The sequence below is a fragment of the Tyto alba genome, unplaced genomic scaffold (assembly GCF_018691265.1).
Source record: "Tyto alba isolate M040663 unplaced genomic scaffold, T.alba_DEE_v4.0 Super-Scaffold_49, whole genome shotgun sequence".
NCBI lineage: Eukaryota > Metazoa > Chordata > Aves > Strigiformes > Tytonidae > Tyto > Tyto alba.
This window is the reverse complement of record NW_024881325.1, coordinates 2,510,239-2,538,178: the sequence shown is the minus strand read 5'-3', so window position 1 is coordinate 2,538,178 and position 27,940 is coordinate 2,510,239.

The window sequence follows — 27,940 nt, the reverse complement described above, 5'->3', positions numbered from 1 at the left end:
CCTCCTTTATCACTATGTTACACTTTACGGACCATCATTTCACTACTGTTTTATACTATTATTTGCCCTCTCCATATAGTAAACATTAACATTTTTATATTCTGCAAGTTGCATTGTATAAAACATGAAAAAGTTTTATGGGTTTTAAACTAAGGACTACTTGTCTGTATTTTTGTGTGAAGAATAAAGTAGAAAGGGGGGAAGGAGTGGTTCTATATATTGATATAGAACTGCAAAGTATTTTGAACTCTATTGTTGAGAATCCGTGCATGATGTAAATCAGAGCTGTTAACCTCATCTCATCATCAGGAAGGTTGAAGTACACGGAGAAATGATTTGCACAAGGACCCTCTCAGACTAGTGGCAGAGCTGAAAATAAACCCTGTGTGTGAGCTGAGTTCATTGCTCAGTCTATGACACTATCACACTGATGAGAAAGAGTGTAAATGGAAAATACTAACATAGACTTAGCAATCATACAGTGATGCGGTCTGTGATACACAGCTCTTTTCAACTCCCAGAGATACACTGCTAGCTTTCCATAGCAAATAATTTGCCTGCAACATTAAAAGACTAAAACTATCGAGGAAACTTGTTGCAAGTCAATGGTCAACAAACCAGCATCTGTTTTAAACTTTAAAATAATAAGATTACTTCTACTTTCTAGCACATCTGAACATTTGAATATACTTCTAAGAATCAGTCAAAATCCCCCTTTCCTAATAATTAATTGTGCATGAGAAGAGGAATGTAGGGTTCAGAAAGAGAAGAGACATGCTGGGCTTTGGCAATCTGCACTGACAAGCGTGTGAGCATATCGCTGCTAAGAGTCTTGCAGCTCAGGAATTATTTACTGCAGCTCAGCCAGGCACACTTAGTAGGCCAATGCCATAACTCCAGCACTGCTGTTCTGAAGCTGGCTTTTTGGAGTTCAGTGTGGAAATTGATGTTTTATACAAAAGAGGTGTTCTTATTTGAATTGCATTTAGGCATATTTTACTGTTAATGCAATCTAGTTCATCATCCATGTAAATAGGAATCTGATTCCACTGTGTACATTACATCATCAGAATTATGTATTTCAAATGAAAATACGTTTCTTAATCTGATGCATGACAGTCTCGTTCAGTGATATTTAAGTAGTGAGCTATTTAAGTATCAAAGCTTGTTATCTAGGATAAACTCATGCTATATGGTTTACTTTCTGCTTTCTTCTTCCCCATTTATTTAGATTTTTCCACTGTGGGAAAAAAAAAAAAAAAAAAGCCAAAAATGTTGTGCCTGATTCATCAACGAACTTAAATATGTATCTAAAATTATGCCTAGTTAATTAGTTGCATTTAAAATTGTTCTACTCAAATGCATAAACTTTTTGGCATACTGCTGTTATATACCAGATCAGGGCTTTGCAAAGAGAAGGAGATCCATATGGAAATTATTTAACTGCATAAAATTTCAGTATTTAATTCAAAAGCCTCCTGCTATGTTCAAAGCCCAAACAACAAAGCTTTTTTTCAAATAATTAGTTGGTAAGTATGTATTCCTGAAGGTTTTGGAGATGTTTAATCCAGCAGAAAATTGCTATCTGGTGGACAACAGGGAAAAAGCAAGACAAAATTTTACTATTATTATTTTTAAAAATGTAAGCAATTATAACTAGACAAGAATAAAGCAATATAGTTAAGTAATGAGAGGAACAGAGCTACTCAAAGCATAGTGTGTAGCTAGTACTGAAGTCATGATCAAAACCAGCATTTCTCCTGTTAGATTTAGGCAGTAAAATAATTCATTTAAATTGTAGTCTTTTTATAATTTTATTCTTATTGTAAGTAGTCAATGAAGTGGCATTGTTTGGTTATGAGGTGGTGGGCAAGTTCATAAAGTTGGCAGTGATCTGCAAAGTGACTCTGTGGCAGTGTCCTGGGCTTGAACATGAGTTTGCTGCTAGTGCTGTTTCTCTAGTGGTCCTGGAAGATGCCATCTAGAAAGTAAAGACTCTAGTGCAGACTCTTTGCAAGAGAGTTCCCTCCCAGTTTAACGTTATTGTTTGTACCATAGTGTGTTCAGGTTGTGCGTGTGTATATGCATGCAGCAGGAGAGTGAGGAAGCCTTCCAGATGGAGATGACTTCAGGCCACTGTATGGCCCAGAAAATCAAAACAAGCACTGCAGTTACATAACAGTTCTTTGACCTAACATTATTTCATTGTTGCAATGATGTAGAAAGGATGAGGTGTGTGGATTTTTGTGTTTTGTTTGTGATTTTTTTTTTCCTCCATTTGGATGAAAGGACAACATTAGAGCAGTAAAAACACCATAAAAAAAAATCTAGGAATGGTAACAAGGGAAAGATTTGAGCAGCATTGTCTGCAGAATAAAGTGTCTGCCTAGAGGGGAGAAAAATAATTAGAATTAATCCAAACTGTCCGGTGGGCTAGGTTTAATGCTATTAATAAATATAATGAGGGTGCAATTGGAGTGTTTTTCCCAATTTGGTTTATTAAAAAGAGGAGATATAGATAAACTAGTTACTGTTTTTTAAAATACAGTCCTTGGGATGACTGTATGGACAGCCTGTTTCACACGTTAAGTGCACAGGCTGATGTGGAAAGCACCCAGCTTTCCCATCAGAATGAAGTGGGAAGGAATAGGAGTAGGAGGAAGGGTTACAGAAGTTTGGCTCTGAATTTCCTACTGAAAAGGACAGTGTCTACTATTGGATCACAATCCCATGTTAGCTATCCTTCGGTAAAATTCTTCTGGAGGTTAATCTGAATGGAAGTGCAAAATTCTTCCCAGAATAGGGCAAACACGTATAGCATTATTCAAGATTTCCTACTGACATTCCACCTGAACTATCTGCCAAAAGATGGGTAAAGGCTCCTTGACAAGATGTCCCGCTCACAAAGAGCAGTGTTGCCTCCACACACTGCTTTCATGGATGTGATGATGTGGAAAGGCGAATCTGTATTGGGCTACACTGGCCCATGGGAATTTATCAGCTTGGATGTCAGCATTATGTTGCAATGACTGGTACATGAGTGTCTGTGGGGCAGCTGGATCTGACCCAATGTGACATAAAATTATATCCTTGGAACTCTTGTAATTCCCGTTGACAAATCCTGAACCGAAATCTGGATATCCGACGGTGCAGCACACATGCATCAAGTATGACACAGTGTGACACATTAGACTTTTTATTATCCTCACATATATATCTGTGTCATATAAACCAGTCTGCAGGCAGCAGAGGACATTGTGGAAACACGTGAGCAAAACTATGAGCTCTAAAGCATGACTTTCCCCTGCAGACACTGTGAACAGTTCTAACCTGGGTTGTTATTGTTATCTTGTTGAATTGTTATCTCTGTTAGCCTTGAGAATAATTCCAACAGTGGGGAGAGCTGCTGAAAAAGACCTTGATTGATAGAAAATATTTTCTTCCCAGGTGGATGTTGTAAAAATCTGTGCCCAGGCAAAGTAACCTTAAATGAAGGGTCTGGCTCATTGTGAGTGAGTGATAAAAATTCCAGGTTGGACTCAAAATAATCCTTAGAGCATTGTGCAGAAATGATGACACGAAGACAATTCTTTTAAAAAATTAAACAATTCTGGAGCAGTTGATGAAAAGTGTTGAGAAATAAATACTGTGACATTGAGATATGAAATAGTTAAATATCCCATTTCCAGAAGTGTTTTTAGAAGTAAATCTTAGATTTTAGGAATATAGGCCATGTCCTCTATTCTAGAAGTCATGGTATTATCGTATATTGAATCTGGCAAATTGGTGAGGTGTAAGACACCACAGCAACTAAACAGCTGAATCTGTGTACGTGTCAATGGAGGTGTTGTAACAAAATCTTAGGCAGTAACGCAGAGGTATCTGATGAGTCTATCCTGCTCCCCCATATGGTGGCAGAGTATCTGGGGTCCTCACTGGGAGGAGGGAAGAACTGGTGTTAACCAGCTTTATTCACAGGCATCATTTGAATAATGGCTAGAGATAACTTTTCTTCAGGTGGCACAACCTTTTGACAATCTACAAGAAAATATTTCCTACCCTCTAGCCCCCCTGCCCTGCTTCAGTTAGGTTAGCAAGATAGCAAACCAATTACTACTTTGTAAATAGTATTACCTGCACGGCTGTTGAACTGTGATTCAACTTTGTGGATTTTTGTTCTGCTGGCAAATTTACAAGCTCTCCGGGGAAGACTTGCTTTAGCCTTTTGGTAAGTTGTTTGTGAGGAGGACATTTTGCTGCAGGGCATTCAAACACACAATGACAATCACCACTGTAAGGAAGCATTTATTGTTGCTATGGCATGGCCCATGCCAATAAGATCTGGTGCTTGTGTTAATCAGCCTTGAGTATTAGGCAGAAAGTATCCCCTGTCTCCTCCTGATTAGTGTTCAGATCAGCTGTATAAACATGCAAGGAACAAAACATCCTAATTACAAGGTATTTAGAAAGCTAGTAAGATGGATTGGTATTTGTTGTTCTTTGAACTTTAGAAATATTCTGATCATCAGTATATTGTGTCTTTTTTAAGGTTAGAGAAAGTTCAGACTCCGCAGATGCATCTGGAGTGCAAATACCTAGCCCACATAGTGCCAGCACCCTTAGCGAGCCTTCATATACTCTACTAAATGCTTTGAAACCTGGTGAAGAGCACTATAAAAGAATCAGGTGTTGTTTATTGCACAAGAGGTCTATTTATATGCTATCTTTTCATTACATTTGAGGAAGATCTTGTGTCCTCTTCAGAAAGTTAAAGCCAAAGCACGTGTCAGCAGTCTCTGATCTCCACACCACTGCTACATCAAGTTCTTATTTTGCATGGCCTTTCCTCTACTTCTTTAGGGTTAATGTAATATAACCTTCATTATTTTTCCTTGTTGATTTGCGTTTATCTTCCTTTACATGAACCATGAACTTCTGCTAGAGGTTCCAGAATCGTAATTTTGTATAATCCAAGTTAGACTATATCTAAAAACTAGGACCATAGGGACCATGAATTATCATTTAGCCCTCCTTGCCATGCAAATAAGGATAAGGTAAACCTAGACTGTTCTCGATAGCTGCTTTATTTAAACTCACTCTTAAAACCTCCAGAGAAGGAGTGCCTGCAGTCTCCTTCGGTTGCCCATTTGCTGGAGCACTCTGGAGGCAGCTCTCTGAATGCTGAACTTACTAACACCTCAAACCATGGCCTTTAGTTTGATGGGTGCTGATGGTGCCTCACAAGCAGTGCGCTTGCTTGCTCACGCACACACGCTGTGACCCAGGGCCCCTGGGCATGCTGCGAGCACAAGTAGGCAGCAGCACATAGGCTGTCCCACCATTTCCTTGGATCTGAAAGTATCCCCAGCTCTGCTGATGTCCTGGTTAGAGAGGTGGGGACGAGCAGTGGGGTTTTCTGGTTTTGGGATGGAGGGGTGGGTGCCGAATATTCAACTTGCATTTTTCTGTTCTCCAATTCACAGCTGACCTCTTGTATTCTCAGCTGTCATGTAGAACAATCGATATTGTCTTTACTACAATGCTTGGAAGACTGACTTTCTTGTTCTTCTCTCTTCTAGCATAAACAAACCTATTTCCTTTAGTTAATTCTAAGCAGTGCATGTTTTCTACCACATTTATCACTCCCTCTCTAATCTGTGCTTACTTTCAAAGCACGCAGCCAAAAAACTAGATATAGCACTCCAAATGATGTCTTACCTCCACAAACATGGAATAATTACTTCCTATTTCTTGTGTACGGATCTTCTCTTGACACAGTCTACCATCAGATGCTTTACTCTGAGCTGCCAGAAACTCCAGATATATTTTTCCCCGCAGTATTCTGCAAACACTTACTCATAATTCAGTATTTCCCATTTGCAATATTTTTTGGTCTTCTGTGGAGAGCTCTGTTTTATTAACACTAAAACATCTATAATAGATGAAATAAAATGTAGTTATCTCATTAATATCTCAGTAAAGGGCTAGAAAGGAAAGTGATGAGTGTTGTTGACTAGAAATCAGGGAGTTTCTCAGGCAGGAAGAGCAGATTTATTTCAGGCGTTGGGGAGGGAATTCCTTAGCAATGTGGAACCGCCAGTCCCTGAGCTTTGTTCCTGTGCTCCTGTCCTACCCCTGTGCCCACACAGCTCAGGCACAAGCTTAAAAGAGCTGTTTGTTCTTTCTGTGTAGCACCCTCATTCTTTGCTCTGAATTTGTTAATTTAAATGGCAGCACATTTATTAACCTGGAATTAGTACCTGCTTTGTTTAGAAAACAGAACTGTGGGTTTGTGTCAGTGAATTTCTCCTCTCCCTGCAGACTGCAGTTCACAGTGTTACAATGATGATAAACCTTCCACACGTTCTAATTCTTGCAGAATATGTCCCCTGCCATCTTAGTGAAAAGATTGAAGAAAATAAACATATTTAGCTGAGAGCCACTCTTACTAACAGTTTATTCTTATCTGTCCCTGTAGTTCCCCTTTGGTTCCAACCATTTAAACCAATCGCAGGTTGGAAACAAAGCTAAAGAGTAGAGCTGAAGAGGTTTACTTTATAACACCGCTGTTGTTTCAGCAGCCAATTTCTCCAGCGTGACCTGGAAGCACTGAGCAATTTGCTTCCTTTATGGCACTATAACTTTGGAGTTAGAGCTTGAGATGCAAGTTCTGAACCCAAGAATTCTTTTCTGCTTTGTATTTGGAAACCTGGTCAAAATAAAATTAAGCGAAAACCAACCAACCAACCAAATAAAACCGTAATAGCACACGGAAAGAGCTAAAGGCCTTTTTAGAAAAGCTCCAGGAAGATGGGGGACAAAGGGAAGAACAACTGCAAACCTGGCCCAAAACCACGAGACGTCAGTTTTCCATGTCTGTTTTGCAGTATTGACAACATATTTGTAGCATCTGAGTGTATATATACATACATATATATATTTATAAGTATAAAACGTACATATGTTTGTCACATCATTTGTGGTCTAGGACCACAAGGTACCTCTGGGGTCACTGAACCAACAATATTTCATATAATTCCTTTTCAGAAGGGCACATAAAGCAAATGTAAGGACCGTAAGAAAGGAATGGCCAGTTGTCATAACAAATATTATTATTCTCATAACTTAATTAACTATAAAATACTACTTCTTAGGATTTGAGTATTTCTTATATCAAGACAATCAAAAGCCAAAGATATCAGTAATAATTCTTTCTGTATGTATATATATTTTTCTTCCTTTAAGTTTCTCTAATATTGTAAAAGTCATGAAATCACAGCAAGTCTAGGAACAAAAGTGTTAATGCTAAGGGAACTTTTGGGGATGGAAAAACTCTAGAAGATAATACAGGGCTACAGATACTATTTCTTTTGATATAAAAAATAACAAGAGCTAAGTGATGTTGCTTGGGTTCTTAAAGTCATCAGCAGTCTATTGTTTCCACCAGCTTAAACAACATGTTTTATAATATAGAATCTTTAAGGTATTTGAGGAGGAAAATAAAATTTATGGGGAGATCTAGAAGAAGGCATGTTTACATACTAAATATGGAGCTGAGAGTCAAATTCTGGTTCTGCTCCTTACCATGGACTTCAGGATGATATGTGGACAGCTGCAAAATGGTTAAGATTTTGCCAGTATTTAGAATAGAAATTAAAGTATCCAGTTGCATTATTTTCTTGCTTTCTTTCTCTTTGTCTATCTTTTATTCTCTCTCTCTCTTTTCTATGCCTTGGTAAAAGGAGTCTTCTTAACAGTATGAAAACCAAGGAGAGCCGAGTCCCGCATTTCTTCTTTTCATGTCCAGTTATTAATGTTGTTGCCTCCTCAGGATTTCCATTGTGTCGGATTTCTTTTTCTTTTTTTTTTTTTCCCTCTCACTGTGCATCCCTACTGTTTTCAGTTGCCACTAAAGGGTTTTGTTCACAGTTCTAAATGCCATCTTTCAGAAAACTCCCTTCGCATTATAATTTTATTGTAGTTAATAACAGCACATCCCTGACATTTCCTTAACAGCAATGTCTTGACTTGTCACATAAAAAAAACAGTGACTGTGTCAAAATCCTGGATGCCTCCTTCTTTCAGGTACAATAAGCATAAACACTGGTCATGCACTGAGGTATTTCATATAAATTATTAAACTTCCATGGCTCCTACCTTTCTGGTTTTAGAGCACAGTGTTTGTGAGCTTTGGAACCAAGGGCCTGGAATTTGTTTTTACGGTTGAGATTTAGAACATGGAAAAGCCACATTTACTTGTTCACTGTGCCTTCTAGAAGTAAAATAAAGGTGTTTCTGAGCTGGGAGTGGGTTTCATGTTCTGATCTGCACTCTGGTATTGATTATATATTTATATATAATAATATATATTTCATATACTACCACTACTACTACTACTACTACTACTACTACTAAATAATTTTGTATTACATCATTCTATATGCTTCAGCACACAACATCAACCAATTGGCCTGAATTAGCTATAGTCCTGTCCAAAGTTGCTGGAGTTCTAATTCAATTCTCACCGAAACCAACTGAAATCTTTTTATCAATTCAGATTTTATTATTTTAAATTAACATATAATCCTGTCCATACTCATTTGCAGATGTTTACCCAGACGTTTCCTTAACATAGTTTTGTGGGGTTCTATATTTCCTGTGTTTTGATTTTGGGTGTAAATGATGCATTCTTTGGTTTTGATTAATTTTTTTCACGTGTGTAAGAATTGTGGAAGTTTCTTACTAACGTCACCTTCCTAACGATAAGCATTGGAAGGATATCAAAACAGTACTATATCTTTTGAAATGCATGGCTTGCCTTGATAGCAGCATATCAGAGAATGTCAACAATATAAAAAATTACAGCACTGTTGTTTTGCACGTCAAACAACTTTCTGTGAAATGAATAGCTGAAAGGAATTTAAATAAAATTCTTCAATGCAGCAGTTAAGACAGAAAGTACTGAGAGGAAGGGAAATCCATTCTGACGGGTAGAATCCTCCTTAATGAAAATTGCTGATTCACATTCAGTGAGCAGACAGCTGTGAAGATTTAAGACATTAAATCTCACCAGCTGTTAATCACTCTCCAGCTGGCACTCATTGCCCGTGGATTAGATAGAGCTGGCAAAATGTAGTATATGCCTAGGCTTCGGAGACTCATAGGCTGATTTTTTCTAGCAAATCCACCATTGTCAGTAGTTTGAATGAATATTCAGGGCGTAGATGAGTATACCTTCTAATCTGTTGGGAGAAGCCAGCACTAGCAAAAGAGGAGGGCAGATAAGCAGGGCTCAGCAGTATCTTAATGTGCTGCAGCAGCATCAGCTAATAACTCATTTCTGGATTGTCCTTTTTTTTAAGGAAAGTGACTGCATCTAAACTGGGGAGCCTGGGGCTGCAATCCCAAGACTGTTGGTATTCTTCTGCCATCCCCACTCCAATGTCAGGTGTGACACCCAAGTACACATTATTTTCCACTTCCACCCTTGCTATAAATAGGTAGAAAATCAGTGCTGGATGCCAAGTGGAAACTTTGGCATTCTTTGGCTATTTAATTTATTTTGGGCTTAAAATTCAACATAAACACTCCCTGGAGGCTTTTACTTACTACTTACTTTATTTGATTCCATAATTCTTACTTTTCTTTAGACACAGAAGTAAAGAGATAGAGCAACCCCCCCAAAAAGAGGGTCATTTTGAGTACTGGATCTCAAATGAGAGCCAGTCATACACTGAAGAAAAGGTAGGAAGATGGTCAAGTAGTATTTCAAAAGCAAGACCCAAAATCCACAGCTGTTGCAAACTTGTAGCCCATTCAAACTCTTTCAGTGAAGCTGTGCCTCTTGCTAGCTGGTGATCTGTTTCTTTTCACAGCAGAATGACTTCACTTACAGAATGAGCTTAATGTTTATGCTAATTAACAAACTGTACTAGTAAATGTCTGTAATATTTGTTTTGCATTCCTCATAAATTCAGTGAGGCTTTTAATATAGCTCTGTAGTGTGGAAGAATAGAAGATACACTTTCCAAAAGCACCAAACAGGATTTTGATCCAAAGGTCAGTTTTTCCAAACGATTTACTCGTATCGGAAATATCCAATCTGAAAGAGCATGCAGCAGCGAGTGTAGGGTTGTGACAGTGAAACCAAGGGGGCAAGCTGGATTCTCTCGAACTACTGTAAGCAGAAATAGAATAACTAAGAAAGGTATTAAATTGTTCTGTCTTCATATGGAAGTTTTGGTAGAAGTTTTAATAAAACAAGTTTACCATGAGACACTCAAGTTCTTTAGGCATTGAGTCCTCAAGGGCAAATCGAAGAAAGATTCCTGTTACAGAGGATATACAGAGAAGGCTATATTACAGGGAAGTAGAGCATATAGCCTTCCTGACCTGCTCTGCAGTCCTGCTAACATCAGAAGGTCTAAGAACACTTGAAAATGATGGTATAAATATTCTACCTGCTTCACCAAGTATTTGAAAACTATAGTTCCTGTCTTGGGCTGCTCATTTGCTACTTGTTTCAGAAAATAGGAAGCAGTAGCAAACACTAGTCACCTGTCAAAAAGCATCTTGAATGGGGTATGAACAAATTGTAAAAAGGAGGATAAGAGAGGGACCTAAATTTTAACAACTACTGTCTCTGTTTTTTTGTGTCTGTGACTATGACACCCGATTTGCAGTTTGGGAACTTTGCTGTGATGACAAAAGTCTGCCCGTAATGAGGAATAATTCAGAGTTTTTCCTATGTTGCTCTCTGCTGAGAGAACTGGCAGCTGGCCACACTGCTCTCTTACTGTAAAGAACAAAGACAGAAAGCTGAAATTATGCCAGTTCCTGGTTTTGTTTTGTGGGGGCTTTTTCCCTGCAAGTGCTGTGCTGTGCTGAGCCCATTTTCAGCTATCTTTTGTATTGTATTAAAAGTATGCTGGAGTTATGGACATTACCCTAAACACCTGTTTCCGGGCACCAGATTTCAGTATAGGCATGTTTTATGTAGAAAAGATCGAAAGCATTTTACAAACTGGGAAGCTGGCTCCAAATCCTCAATGACATGAGCATTCAGTGTGGAACCTGCTCTCCTCCGTTCCCTGAGACTTGCTCTGTGCTGCACACTTTCTAGGGCAAGTCTTCCTTCAAAGGAATCTCTTCACTCAGGCCTGGCAAAAACTGTCTACAGTGCAGAGAAAAACCAGCTGCACTGCAGGCTAGTTCATGAGACTGGAATTCGACAAAGGAGATTAAGTTAGGCTGAGGTTTCTGTTTGTATTGAATGAGAACAAACATATGTTCAGGTAGGATGTGCTTGTACCCTCTATGAAAATGAAATTGTATTTAAAACATGCCCTCTTAATGCTCCTTGGCTTGCTTCAAAGCAAGATTTTCAACCACGGAATGATTCAGTACCTTCCTATTATTGTGGCCCACGTAGAAAACTCTCAGTTTCAGAGGGCTTGCCCCTGCTTTTTATGTTGCTTCCCTGAAAATAATGCTGGCCTGCTTTCAAACAGCTGCATGTGCTGATACTAGTTCAGATTTGAGGTAAATATTGAAGTACTATAGAGAAAAACACACACTATATACATACACACTATATATATTGGCCCTTTGTGGAAGTTGTGTCAAGGTAGACAGAGACTTGGCATTTTGGGGGTCAAATTTAAGGAATAGTTTTTCAGAGCTTTATTGAGAATTGCTTCTCCAACCACTACCACCTCAAGAATTTTTTAGAAGTGTTCATACTTTTGATATAGCACTCTATCAAAGGACTACAGAAGTGGAAGGTATGAAAGAGGGATTTCAAACAATGTCATTTCACCTTTCAGATCTGTTTTTTTCAGAGGTCACGATGCCTATAACCAGTCTGTGTTGCACTTGTGGTTGCTAGCTTTGATACAGTGGTGTTGGGGAAGAATAGGTTTTTTTTTTTTTTTAAATACTGTAGATAACAACTAGGCCTACAAATGGATCCAGGCATTGTGATACTCAGTGTTGCAATATCAAATTCTTACTTAGCTCCACAAACCAAAATGTCAGCAGTTCTGCATCTGGTATGGGTACAGCTGTGCCTCACAGTAAATAGTGTGGTGAGTGGGAGATGTCTCAGCTAAACAACAGGACATGTCAGTGATGTCAAATCCTGTCTATCACTAGGATTTAGTGTCAAAATTTTCTGTGTTCATCCCAGTTTCACAGGCCTTCCTGTCTCGAAAAGAAATAGGCCTGATTATAGCACAAGAGGCAGTAGACTGACTGGGAAATAGATAGGAAAACTCAGGCTGAAACGGGCCTCAGTAGGCCATCTAGTCCAAGAGGGAGACAACATAACTTTTCTGGACAACCTCATCCAATCCTTGGATGTCATCGTGGTGAGAAAGCCTGAGTCTTGCTTTAGCTTATGCCCCTTGCCTCTTGTCTCCCCACCATGTACTGCTGTGAGCAGTCTGGCTCCATCTTTTCGATAACCTTCTCGCAAGTATTGGAAAGCTGCTCTTAAACTCCCCAAATCTTAGCTCCTTCAGGCCGACCAAGCCCAGTCCCCTCGGCCTCTCATTACAGGGAGGAGTGCTTCAGCTCCCGACCATCTTGGTTGGCCCCCTGCTTAACCCACTCCCCTTTTGAATGTCTTTCCTATATTGCAAAGCCCAAAACCAGAGGCATTATTCTAGATGTGGTCTAATGAGTGGTGAGCAGAGGTAAACAGTGGCTTACTTTCAATCTCCTGGCTTTGCTCCCGCCAGCCGATCCCGGGGTGCCGTACCCCCCGCTGCCCGAGCATGCTGCTGGCTGCTGGCCAGCTCGCTGCTCACCACCTGCGGACCTGATTCCCAGCCTGGATGCTTTAGGGGTTTCTTCCTTCCCTGATGCAGGACTTCATGGTTTTAATTAATTAATTTTGCAAGGTTTCTAAAGCTCATTCTTTCCGCCCATCTAGATCCTTATGAATGTGTCCCGGTTTGGGCTGGAATAGAGTTAATGTTTCTTTTTGGTAACTAGCAGAGTGTCATGTTTTGGATTCAGCACTGGGTTTGGTATGAGAAGAATGCTGATAGCACACTGAGGTTTTCAGCTGCTACTGAGAATCAAGAACTCTCCAACTCCCCATGTCCTGCCTGTGTGCAAGAAGCAGGGAGGGAGCACGACCAGAGCACTGGACCCAAACTGGCCAGTGAAATATTCCCTACCGTGGAATGTCATGCTCACTATATAGAGGAGGGGTGGTCAGGAAGGGGCTCACTCTCTCTCTCTCGCTTCCAGGATTGCAATTGAGGGATCTTGGTATTTCGGGATCGCTGGCCGGGAACAGGCTGGGTATTGGTCAGTGGGTGGTGAGCAATTGCACTGTGCATTGCCCGTTTATATTTTCTATTACTGCCACTGTTTTCATTTTACTGCCATTATTAAGCTGTTTCTGTCTCAAACTGTGAGCCTCCCTTTACCCCTCCATTTCCCCCCCCATGCCCAGGTTGGGGGGGAGAGCGGGTGAGCGGCTGTGGGGTGGTTGGCTGCCGACCAGGCTCAAACCACGACAGAATGATAATCCTGCCCTTGAGCATATCAGCAGGTTTTCCCCTATTTGGTGTCATCTGCAAACGTGACGACTGTACCCCACCACTACTCTCGTATCTTGACAAAGATGCTAAACAGGACAGAAGTTAGCACAGACCCCTGAGGAGCTCCACTTGTAATAGGCCTCTGGGTAGAATATGACCTGGTAGCCACTATCTGAGCCTGATCTTCCAAGCAGGTTTTTTATTCACCTAGTTGTCCACCCATCCAGTTCTTATTGTTCCACCTAGGAAACAAGACTATTGTGGGTGACAGGGTTGAAAGCCTTGCAAAAGTCAAGGTAAATTACATCTACTGCTTTTCTCTTGTCCATTAAATACTTATTAAGTAAAGAAAATGATAATGATTTCACAGAATCAGAATTTTATTGTTTGTAATTACATGTATTTTAATGAATTACTGACAGGTCCTGACAGACAGGTTTTGGCTATGCTTACCAATGGGTACTAACTGAGGAAAAGGAAAAACGGTCAATGAGAATAAAAAAAAAAAAAAAAAAAAAAGAGGGGAGTCATTTCATAGATGATCATTTAGAATATTATGAACCATAGCATGAGTAATACTGGCACAGAGCTCATCACACTCAGGAGTTGATTTGAGACAGTCTAAGAGGCAGGAAGGTCTATTCTGAGAAAAACTTAGGATTTTTGCTCTATCATCTGTCCATAGAAATGCTACTCTTCCATAAAGGAATTCAAGTTCAATGAGCTGAAGAAAAGGATGATCTTGAATCACTACTGTAGGGATCAGGCCAGTGACTTTGATTCTGGTCCCTGCTTCAAGGACTGATTAAACAGCTGTTGAATATAACTCAATGCTCAGTTTTTGTGAGTTGTGCAGTGGACATATGAGTTGTACAGTACTGTCAAATTAGGATATTTCTGGATCTGCAGCAGATCCATATTCTGACAGAATGTTACTGTCAAAAGGCAAAAAAAAGTTTCCTGGGTGAGACAAAGTCTGCAGATCATATTCTTGGAATTATGAATTTAAAATAAACCTAAATTTTGGGTTGTGGTTTTTTTTTTTTTTTTTTTTTTGGTCTAGACTAAACGTTTTTTGGTCTAGAGCCAAAGTTAACTCCTGAAGCTGTCATCCCCTTGGGCTTTTTGCAGGGATAGGAAAAAGCAGAACCTTGACAAGAAATTATGATGAGGAACCTGGATCTACAGGAGCTGTATAATTGCATATTGCCTTGTGGAACCTACAGAAGGTATAAAGAGAATATAAGCAGAAACACTGTTCTCTTGTGTTTTGGCTCATTATGGAAAAAGCAAGATGGCAGAATGGAAATGAAAGACCAAAAAGCCTTGCCTGACACTCATGTTGGATTTCCAGTGTTTTCTAAGGGCTTTTTTAAGCACACCTCTGAGCAATGATATCTGTTCTCTTTTTCCACACTGAGTTTTGAAGCTCCACTTGCATTGTCTCACACCATGTATTACAAATGAAAAACAAGCTACCTTGTCATGTGGCCTTATGGCTACTTCTTAATGTTTAATTCTGATCAGTGAATTTCCATTCCTTCCTACCTTTAATACAGTCTTCACACTAATGTGTAGAGCCCTCTGTCTATTCTTTTCTCTGGTAACTACTTCAGTTCTTAAATATGCAACTATGAAACAGAGAAGCCTTATAAGCTCCTATCAGCGATTAATCAACTTACAATAGCAAGCCATAGTTGTTGTAATTTCATAGCAAAATACTTTCAGAATATTTATTTTAACAAGACTGTTGTTCTGTGCTCAGGATGTATAAGCATAAATTCATTTAGCATCAATGATTATATAGGAAATGAAGGATAGCTTAACTATTTTAAAATTCAGGATGTTGTTAAATAGAGGAAAAGGAAAGTTCCCTCCTCTCTTTGGAGTTTTTATGTTACGAGGTGGGAGGATAACAGTGCAAATGCTGATTTGATTTTACACAGACTTTCTTTATGTGCATTATGTTAAACTGAATTGCATTTGATAACTTCAGGTATAAGAAATTTAAAATTTAAAAGAGAAATTCATTTAACAGGCTTTTGCCACCAGAGGCCAGAAAAAGTGCAAAGGTTAATGGCAGGAGAAACAAAGGTCTTCACATCCTGATTAAACCAAATCCTCTCCCAGTCTGTTTCCTGTTCTCCATGGGGCATCATCACTTTTACTGTGATCTGCCAAGGTTACTTTCTTTGTTCTTTATTACCCTTTGTGATAAAAATATTACACTATTGTTGCATATGCAAGGCTTGTGATAAATGCTCTGTGATTGTTTGGCACACAAGGAATGGAGAATTAAGGTTTCAGTCCTAAAAGCTGCAGATAGCAAAACCCGGCATTTTTACCAAAGGAAATTGGCTGATGTACTACTGTTACCTTTAGTATGGATCATGCATGCTAATGTCATAATCCATCATAAAAATCTTCAGAAAGAGAGGTGTGTTGAATCATTTTACCACTGTAAATCTCAAAATATGAAGACTTGCTCTGCCCTTCCTGATCCCAGTTTGAGTGGGATGATTTTTTTGCTCTGCATCCAGTTTGGTGATGAACTGTAACCCGTGTATAATAATAGCAGGTTTTACATCATACTCTCCTCATCCCATGGTAATCTACTTCGACTATTGCTTATTTTCAAGTCCTAATTTAATCGTTCACTGTTTTTTGAGAGAGGAATTAAAATCTGAAATATCTGAAGCAAACTATACTGGACTCATTCCACAAGTGGCCAGGAATCATGACTAAAAAAGCATAATATGACTGGTAACAGCAGGCTAAGTGCATGGCATAATTCAAACTTTTTTTTTTTTTTTAAATCAGTATGTTCATGAGGAGGTTCTTCTTGACTGCAAAAGCAGTGAGATGAGCTATGTGGTAAGAGAAGGATTCATTTGACTACATGATTTTCTTGGCATTCTTACATGAATGAAGACTGGATAACATAAGTAACTGATGGTAAAAATGTATTCTGAGCCAGCTCCTTCTTGCTTTTTTCCTATAATTCATTAAATAATGTACTAAATAACTATAAAAAATCGGAAGGCATCTGCTTTATGTCTTAAGAATGAAAAGTTTCCAAACTATTCATAAAGTGGTAGAAACTAAGGGTACCTTTATGAAGTAGTAGTAGGCTTTAGTAGAGCAATTTCTGTCAAAAAATTTACAATTTCCCAGAAGAAAATGAGTCAGGGAAATGAAGCATGTCAGAATTCTCAATCATTGAATGACTAATTCAAAGCATATATTAGCATATAATACGTGAGAATAGGACTGTGGATGATTATAAATACATTGATAAATTGTTAAAATGATCTTTTAACTACTACACTTGGCTATTCAAGTGTATTTTATTAATCCTTTATAAACTTGGAATTAAATTAATCCTCCTTTACAACTTCTTCATGGTATTCCAGTTCTTTAAAGTATCCTTGGATTTTTAAGTGCCTGTTGGTAATCCTTTCATCTGCCTGAGAGAAAATCTGAATGCTGATACGTGTTCATGTGCTAGAGACACATGTTTTGGGAGATAACTCAAAATAAAGGGTTGTGTGTTTGTGCTTTTGAAAGTCTTTCCAAAATAGTTTCTGACACTGTGATGAACAAACACAGTGTTTCTCTGCATTAAAAAAAATCAGTTGTCAATTTTTCATAATCTTAAACACAGCATATTAAGTGTTTTCACAAGATGACAGTGGGAGAAATAGAAAGAGGATTACTTTTCTTATTGGAGCAAAGCACCCTCAGTGTCTGCAGCTGACCCAAAAGAAAGGATTTGAGATTACTTTCCTACCTACCCTCACCTGCAAGGTTTGCATACTCTTTAACTGTGGGTTTTTTTGATGTTGCAGTGATGTTCTCTGCCTGATTTCTTTCTAGAGGCCATCACCCTGTCTCTTTAATTTTCTTTGAGTTTATTGCAGTTCTCCATGGCAGGATGTCTTCCTTTTGTACTGTTTGTACAGCACATTGCACAGCGACATCTGGTCTGCAAGGAGGATTCCTAGGCACATGGTAATATGAGTAAGGAAAAATAACTGGGAGTAAAGCTGTCTGAATTGAATAAAGATAACTTCTACTGCCCAGTTGCTGGTCTCTTTGCTGGTAACCTAGTATAAGACCTAAGGGCTCATGCTCAGCAAATGGGTAACGCAAGGCAGCAGGCATTAGTTGGCAAAGGCATGAAGTCAGAAGCACATACAACTAGGAAGACATCTGTGAAATGCTGCTCATAATTACAAACAGACCTCTGAAAGGTTATTTCAAGGCTTTCAGAATAGGGAGAAGATATACTGGGATGACATGTTAACAGATGCTTGTTGCAAGTACAAAGTGGGGCAGCACTGAACACATGTAAGAAAACTCCACCGGCATAAATCATGTCCCACCATACCTCCGTATCGCTTCACTTCCTTATGCTGCTCTGTTCTTTCATGCAACACGTTACGGCATCTAAGTCAGAACAACTCAAGAGAGAGAGAAATACCTTTGCTCCAGAATGGAATAGACAGATTTGTTCTACAAGCTTTGTCACCTGAAAAAATTTGCAGTTTTCTTTGATAACAAAGAGAGAAGAGACTGTAAGTTATTACTAACATGGACAGTTTAACAGTGAAAAGTTATGAGGAGAATTAAACACAATCACTGTGGCCCACTGCATATGAATTCAAAACTTGCTAGATGTCTAAACCCCACCTAATTCATAAAGATTGAAAGTGATGTATTAAAAACAGCAACAATAAAAAATTAGGCATTCCAGACCTTATTCGAATGCAGGGCACAAGAGAGAATGAACCCGAATGGACCAGGTGGGAACAACTCAGGGGCACTGCTTTGGTATTTTATATAAATATTTCATAGTGATTGTCAATACATCATTTTGTGTCATTAGAGCTATGCTTTCTTTGCATATACTCAAGAGTAATGGATACCAGATAAAATGTCTGTGGGAAGGAAGCTTATGAAATGAGAAGAGCAAAAGACATTTTTCATTAAGAATGCCATTCCTAAAGAGCATACTTAAGTCACGGGCTGGGAATGGCTAAACGTGGGGAAACAGCACTGTTGATAATATGCCGTTTAGACAAAACCCTGTATTTCACAGAACACTTCCTCATGAAAGTGAACCTGCACCAGGATTATGGTTGCGCATGCAAAAATCTTGCCCCACAGCATCAATAATAAAAATGTAAATGTATACATATGTTGAATATGCGTTGTCCTTCACACAGAACATGCACTGAATGCTATTTTTTGTTCTCAGGTGCAAACTCTCTTTTAGTTAGAATTGTTCTGTAACAGTTATGACTGGAACAGAGTACGGGGAAATGTAGGTCATGACCATGAGGGATATTTTATCAAACATGAAAGAGGGGACCCAACCTTAGCGGGAGTAGGAGTAAAGTAGTAAAGGTGTCACAGTGAAAGAATTTCAGAAGAACACATTGGGAACACTGGTCACTATTTCTATTTGTCCTTGCTGATCCTCCCACAGGTGGTAGGAGCCTAATTTCCCTTTACCCGTTGCCATCTATCCAACCAGCCTGAAGCCTGTAACTGTTTTTTCAGTGTACACATATTTGCACATATGTTTCTACTAACTATGATTATACTGCATTTTAATAAAATTTCAGTAAGGGGCTACCTCTAATTTCTTGTTGCAGAAGAAGGAGTCCCGGATAGAGTGGAAGGAACATAGTGTAAATATCAGGATGAAAAGCTGCAACAGCATCACTTTTTGGTGCTTTGGCCGGCTATTTAATAGTTATGTAAAGTCCTAGGAAGAAACTTCTTAAACCTGGAGTCCAGCATTGGCAAAGGTACCACTGTGAATTTCTTGACTCTGCCTTGCAGCCAGTCAAGAGTTGTCTGGTTATTGGTGTTTAGCATTGATATCAGAATGTAGTTGCTGCATTAGACCCATTTATAGTGAGTCACTAGACAGTTATTAAGTTGGAAAGATCTTGAAATTAATACTTACTTTAGCTTTATCCAGAAGTGTAATGTATTTCCTTCTTTCCGAGTACCTGACCAGGCAGTCAATAATTACACTGTGTTATCTCTGTCATTAAAGAATGTCTTATCTAACTAATACTATTAATTTATATGCATCTGGTATAATTTGTGCTTTCAGGACTTTTTGTGATTATAGATATGGTTTTGTCTTCACTTTGATTGTTCCTGACTCTTTAGACATAATGTGTTTCTTGGTAGGCAAAATGCCATTTTTATTTCTGGGCTTAAATTGTTTCACTGTTTTTTAGCAACAATGGCAAGTTATAATTCTAACCAACAATGCGAGTCTGTCCAGTTCTGAGCCTCCCACTGATCTCTGCTAGGAAGAGTGAGGCTGTTCTGGTTGTAAAATATCACAGTGCTCCCAAAAGTCCACTTCAGGCACATAAGCAAGCAGTGGTTTTCATATAAGATATTCCAAGTTTTCTTGGAATCTTCATATTTTTGAGATTTTAAAAATAAACACACTGTTATAATAGCTTGTTCTTAAACCACTGTTAAACTAGCTGAAAAAGGTATTTCGCTTTCAGTGGAGTTTTCATGGATTTTCTTATCTTGCTGATTTGTGACACTTATGAACTTGTCACCTTTTATCCAAGTGTCATGGTTTGAGCTCAGAGGGCAACTGAGCACCATGCAGCAGCTCACTCCCCCCCAGCACTGAGAAGCAGAAAATAAGCCAGGCTTGGGATCTGAGATATGACAGGGAGGGATAAATCACCCATTACAGTCACAGGCAAAAGACAGACTCGTTAGGGGAAGAAAAAAAGAACATGAACTTATTACAGACACTAACAGCAATAACACTTAACAGAGTAGGACAGTGAGAAGCATTGCCACATCTTGAGAACACCTTCCCCCCATCCCTCCCTTCTTCCTGGGATCAGTTCGGCTCCTGATATCTCTCCCTCCTCCCCCAGCAGTGCAGGGGGCAGGGGATGGAGGCTACTGTTAGATCACTGCTCCTTCCTTCTTGGGAGACAGGGTGAGCACTGGACATTCTTCCCCTGCTCCACGTGGTTCCCCTCTCACTGGAGACAGTCCCCCTCAAACCTTCTCCGGCGTGACTCCTCCCCACGGGACGCAGCCATTCCCATGCTGATCCAGCGTGGGTCCCCCCTGTGTGTTGCAGTCCTCCCAGTGCCAAACCACAACGGCGGGGGCTGCTTCTCCCCTCAGAGTCCCGGCCTTCTTCAGGTGCAGCCACCTGCTCTGGTGTGGGCTCCTCGACAGGCTTCAGATCACCTTCTGCTCCACTGCAGACCTCCATGGGTGTCAGTGTTAGCAATAGCAATCACAAAGAAAACTCATCTACATGAAGTAGATAAGCAGGCACTCCTTTATTCCAGCACTGGGGAACACGGGGGATAGCTCCAGCAAAAACATGTTCACCAACAGGTACAAAGCACAACATACTTATACAGCTTTTCAACAGTCATGGTTACATAAGTTCTTCTACATAAAAATGCATAGAATGTTCGCTTCTTAATTTGACCTTTACAATGATTGGTTTTATCAGTTACCTCACTGTATCTGTATTTCTATTCTAAATAACCATTGGTTAACCTTACTGATTGTAATCCTTGATATTCAAATCAAAGAGGGGAGGGTAGTGATTAGCATATTCACATTTCCTGGAAATTGTTATCATATGTCAATGTCTCTAATGCATGCGTGCCTATGCTGGACGGGGGTCCTCTGGTGGTCATCGATAGTCTTCCTCACTGTTTGCTGGTTGAACTCCATCCTTGTGCATGCTCATTTCATCCTTTGGCTGATCTCCCAAACCAAGGCCAGTTTCTTGTGGTACCCACTGTTTTAATTCAGAGTCCATAGCGATTTCCATAGTAATGTGGCAAACACAATACTGGTTACTTATTCCTAAGACCTTAATAAATCCTGTGTTCTCATATATAACTCTATATCATCCATATAACCGAAAATCACAATCATATTCTAAGATTCGAGCTATTTCATTAGGGTAATTGTAACAGCAGGGGGGGCGGCCCTGCTGTCTTACCATGGGATACAGGGGTCTCTGCTCTGGTGTACCTCCCCCTCTTCCTCCTCCTTCCTCCCACTGACCTGAGTGTTTGCATAGGTGTCCTTCTCCCAGTTCCTCCTCACAAGTCCCAGCCCCCTCTCAGGTTCCCCTTCTTAAATATGTTCTCACAGAGGTGCAGCCACTGTCACTAACCGGCTCGGCCCTGGCCAGAGGTGGGGCTGATTTGGAGCTGGGGGAGCTTCCAGAAGCTTCTCACAGGGGCCACCCCTACAGCCCCCTCCCCTGCTGCCAAAACCCCCACCACTCACTCAAACCCAGCACAACTGGGAAATAGGTATTTCAAAAAGTATGTCTTGTTTATGACATACAGTTAATTTAGAGATGGAAAAGTTTCTTTCTTCATAGGAATTTAATTTTTATTAAAGTAATTAAAAACATTAATTTTTGATCAAAAAAGCTACACCTAGACACCTCCGTTCTGAAATGCTGTCACCATGTCTCATGGGAATTATAGCTCATGCCTCTCATTTGCCTATTCTCCCACAGGGGCTGGTTACCCTTTGGGTACCAGAAGACACTGTCACACTGTAATCCCAATGCCCTTTCTTTTAAATTGATTACTATGAACACTGCTTATACCCATTAAAAATTCCTCTTACTCCAGCCTGTTTCTCTACATGAGTGAAGCTATATAGTCAAAATGCTATCATATTTCTCCATTTCCATGGCAGCCAGCATGCTCTCTGTCTTGATTATTAGTTACATATTACTTTTAGAAATGTCTGTTACATCTGAGCAAATACTTTCCAAGTTCAACTTCTACAATCAGACTAATAACATTTTCTTCTTGCAGACTGTGGTTTGAGTGTATTCAACATTGGTCCACAAACTGACTATTTATTCCAAGTAGAAATTGTTTCTTCTAGTAAATGTCATGTTTTCCAACACTAACATTTTGGTCTCAACAGTGAGTTTCTCTTGCTTTCTGGGCTTTCATTTCTGTGAAGAGTTGTGCTTGTAAATAAGACTGTTCGTTCAGATTCAAGTACTCCTTTTCAGAGACCTTAGTAGAAGATGGTCTCAAGGGCCATCAGTGACTCCTCTAAGTCTATTACACTTAGATGGTGCTACAGGAGCAAAGATTAAGGAATCAGGGTTATGCTTCCCAGAGACCAAAGAGCTAGATCGGGATTTTACTGAATACAATTACCTAACTCAGTCTTCAGCAGAGCAGGGATCTTCTCAACTATCACCCAGAAAGGAGGTAAAACCAAAAATCGGGAAAAAGGAACTATCAAAACATGGATCACTAAAAACAATAGGGAAAGGGAAGAATCCAAGATCTTATTAATGTTTATTCTGAATTAAACAATTTTAGAATTATATATCTAATTGTTGAACAATGAGGTAAGGTTTTGGTGTTGTGCACATTTATTCACTGCATGCAAATTGTATGCATAATAAGGCACCTTGACTTAAGCGGTATATGTAGGTCTTGGCTGCTTCTTTTGTTGGAAGTGTTGGTCTTGTGAATATTCGAGTTTCCTATCCCATTCCTGGCAAATGTAAGTTTATGCATCTGGCAACAAATAGCATTTATATGGTGAGAATGTCTGAGTATATCATAATCCCTACCCTTATTATTATGTTACTTTTAGATCCATGAAAATGAACAAAAGTACTTCTAATTAAAAAGTTTTTATGGATGAACACAACTTCTCATACTGCTGTATGAAAGAAATATATTTTTCAAGGCAATATGTCTGCTTGTCATCTTTTCTGTGCTTTTGAATGGACCTAAATGACCAAGTCATAAATCTTGCGGCATGTACCAGTTTTGATCTGAGAAGAGTGTGTTACATTTGTTACAATATTTTCGTATAATTTTTCACACTAGTAGCATGATTTCAAAGATCCTGCTGTTATTTGGATGTTCTACATGAAAAATGCAAATGATAAGATATCTATATGATAAAAGCATAATATCTACATTATAAGAGCAAATCTAATTTTTATTGAAAATAAATGATAGCAAGGGAGTGAAAATATCACTAGCAGGAAGTTTTTTATTTGTTTGTTCCAAAACTAGATATGTCAAATGAAATCTGCTGGATTGTGAAGAACCAGTTAGAGCTTTAAAATCAGTATCCCAGAAACTCCTGATAGTAGGAAAGAATACTATCTGTAGCACTAACATTAATCTGACAAAAACAATGTTATGCAGTGTGTTTTTACATTCACCGCTAAAGAGAGGTCAAACTTTAAGATAGCATTACTGTAATTATTCCTTTTTTCACCCTTTGTGTTCCCCAGCTTTCTTCAATTCTGGTATCTCTCACTGCCTACTTTCTCTGAGCTATAACTGAGAAAATGCTGGTAGATACTGTTTGAGGCATTTCAGAATATTGGTTCCCATAGCCTTTGAAAATATTCTGTCCTGAGTTCAGAAGGGCTGAGCACCAGCACCTTCACCTTGGGAGAAGCAGATGCCTAGAAAAAATTGGTACCTTACGAGAACTCATCAGCTAAATTCCTGGCCAACATGAAGAGAAAGAAAAATGAGATGTCATTAAGAATCAGAATATGGAAACTTTCATCTGCAATGGTTTGTGATAGAAATGCCCCAACCCATATCTGTGAATTCACACCAGAGACATAAACACAATGTGTTCCCATCCCACCTAAGCACTCTAACATTCTACATGCAGCTCTCAAGTGAGTATCTAAACTTTCACTGTGTAATGAAACACCCACAATTTTCACTGGAGCACAGGGGCTACGTTTAGACATAAGTATGCTATACTTAGGGCCACGTGCAAGATTCTGATTCAACTCGGAGTGTAAATTGAAGTTGAATCTTTTCTTTAAAAAGAATGACTCAAATTCCATTACATTCCTTGGGAATGTCCTCTTTCCCTCCGACCCTGTTCAACATGAAAATATTAAAACCTCCGCTTCATCCTGCTGTGAAGAAGGAAAATGTTTAGGATCAGGGGAAAAGTAATGGATTTGGAGCCAGGGTAGAGGGGACATTTAACAATTACTATCTGAATTTTACATTCAGCTGATGGCAAAAGTAAAAAGCTTAAGCGACCTTTGGGGAAAGCCAGGACCAGCAATCAGTGAACAGGGCAGCAAAAATAGTACTGTAGATCTGGTATGTTTTCAGAATTCCTAATTGTGTCTTTGTCTAAATAGTTTTTATGAAAAACTTTTACGTGGAGCCCTCCAGAGACAGTTATCCAGGAATTTCATGCTTGTGCATCAGGGAGCTTGACAGTTTGGTGTTAAAGCAGCCATGGAGACATCGTGAAGACTTGCTGATCTCTATTTAGCTATAACTTCCACATCTCCAAGTGCCCCACTTCAGAGAGGAAATAACAATTTTCTGCACTTACTCATCACTGAGGAAACTGTGGGGACTTGAACCCAGGCACCCCAAGTCTCAGAACATCCTTCCTCTCCAGATACTGCAGTTCAAACGTGGTGCCAAAGACAGGGAAGAAAGCAAAATTCCATCTTCTTCTTTAAAAAACAGGAAAAGTGGGCTTCCCTGTGTCATACTGTGTGTTTCTTGTCCTGCTGAAGAGTGAATTAGCTTTTCTGTGTTGATTTTACTTCGCCTCTTCATATTGCAACTGGAAATCCTGGAAAGGCTGACCTAAATCTATAGAGAAAAAAACCGATAAACATGTGGTTTTACTTCCAACAGATATGAGAGGTTTCACTATTTCATAGGATACTGATAGCTCGTCAGTGGAAAATATATGCTTTGAAAGTCTGGATGTGATTTATCTTCATATGAAGCCTGGCATGCGTTTCCAAAACAATTTTAGTTTATGATAACACTTTTTAAATTTTACTTCCTTCCATTGTTATATAGAAAACATCACCTGATGAGTGGCTACAAAACACAGCAATAAAAGTTCTCAAAAATAACTTTTACTATGTACAAGGGAAAAAAAAAAGTTTTATGAGTTGCCACACGTTGGAAACACTCATTTTACATATGTTCATCAAATAAATTGCAGTGAAGCCACAAACTATGCATAGTTCACTTCAGCCATGAAGTATGCTTTCATTAGTGGTGTTTAAGATCCAAAATCACCAAGTATTCTTTCAATTTCTTGCTTTGATAGCTGAAGAGATTTAAACAAAAGAACAATAAAAGTTGAAGAGTAAATGAATTCAGTTTTAATTAATTAAGAGAACATCACTATAGTTAAAAAACTCCAAACAATCAACTATCTGAATTCTCAGCATTTTAATTGCCACAGGGATGATTATGATGACCCAGAAGCTTTAAACTTCTGAGGACAGAGCAGTAGGGTATTCTTAAAAAACACTTCCCATTTGCTGTGTGGTGGTAGTTGCTACAGAACTGCAGAAAAAAAGTCCTTAGAAAACAAACGAAGACTATAAATGGCTTTCTAATGAAAAGCTATTAAGTAATGCCTCATCCATCTCGAGTTCTTGGGTCTAATGGAAAACTTTTCCTGCATTTGCAGAGCTGAAAAGTTTTAAAATATATCTTACTTTTTTTCAGCCAAGCATAAAAGTTGGGATGACACAAGAAAATAAAGTGTACGAGCAACCTGGAAGCCAGACATTCTCTATGCTAACGGCTTTGACGTTTTGACCGAAATGGCCGGCAGACCCAGCATATGTCACTCTCTCAGCAAAGGAAGTTGGTTTTGGCAGCAGCCTTTTATCTATGTGGAGGCCCATTCTGCTCTTGAATAGGAGAAAACATACAGAATCTGTGGGTGAAATTGTCACATTTCTGTTAAAAGAAATATGCCTGTTACAGCATTTCCACTGGACACCTGTGTAATATGGAAAAAACCCCCTAGCTTTACAGTTAATAGATAGAAAGAGCTGAGAAAACAACAGCAGCTCTAACATCTGACTGTGACAAATTAAAAGAAATATAAAGTCCAATCACTGAGTCCTATCTCAAGCAAAATTATTTTTGAAGCCATGGGCATTGGTGTTTGGTAACAAAGGATAATTGTAATGCCAGGTCCAATAGCACTTCTTATATTATCTACTGCATTAAATCCCTGACAAATATTTAATAGGATTAAATCTGTCTTCTGCTCTAGATTTATATAGCACTGTAAGAACACAAATTTTATTAAAACTCCATGTAATAGATATTTGAATCCTGACTAGAAAATCTCATTTTAAAATATCACATCAGTTTTACATTCTCTATTTTATTCCTATTCAATCATCACTTCCCAAAATATGTTCCCATTAATTTAATATTTTTATTCATCTCCCTTAGCTTCAACAACTTCTAAGGTACTCATTTCAGCAACTCTGTATCACATGCTTTATACAGATTTTTACAGAAATTATTCTATGCCTAGCAAGGAGATGTACTTCCTCAATAACTGTTAAAATCAGTGAGACTTGACATATTCGGTGCGAAAGGGGGACTCTTTCTTACAGGTCTGTATTCATATAACAACTCCTCTCTGTGTGTATGAGTTTATGTACGGGTAAGTATACATAGAGATTTTTCTGTAAAAATCAGAAATAGGAAGGAAAACTCATCTCTACTTATTTTCTGCTTTAGTTGGCAAAATACGGTATTCATTTATGAAAAGACACATATTTCCCTTCTCTTTATTTTCTTCTACAAAATTAATACACTCATCTATTATGATTCTTGGCTAACTGCAAACAGGCAAGGCATCTTCTCTCCTGTAGGCCACTCGGTATCCAAATGTCCTTTGCAGGGTACAGTATGATTGCACGGCCTTTTGCAATTAACTTCTCTGCCCGTGCTTCAAGCCCAAAAGAAACAAATGAGCTCGTATGCAGAAGCTGGATGTAAATATTCAGCAGATGCTTTAGAACTTGGGGGCCATGTTCACAGCTGTGCACTATTTGAGCAAACATTCATGGTAAAATCAAGGTATAATTAATTGATTTGCTCACTCAAAACTTGAGAGCTGATTTGAACAGCCCACAGTTATGCGGGTTTTTTTTGCTATCAGCTATGGCTGTAAATTAAATCAGTTTGGCACATATTAATACATATTCTTTACTATCAGGTCAGGTGGTTTACTGTGTGCTCATCTTCTGTAAACCATTCATAACCTTTGCACTGTTTTCACTTCTGAACTCAAAGACACTGTAAGTTTTTCTTTCTTTCACCCAGCCCTCTCTCAGTTCCTTTTAAGTATCTTATTGTCATACTCACCAGTAGATAAATTCTTGCTGGCACTCTTTCGGTGGATGGAACTTACATCATCCCTGTAGATGGTATAAGCATAGTAGAAACTTCAATGATTACACAGAAATATGGCCATATAGGAAACCACTATATAATCACTATAATTATATATATCAAGAGATG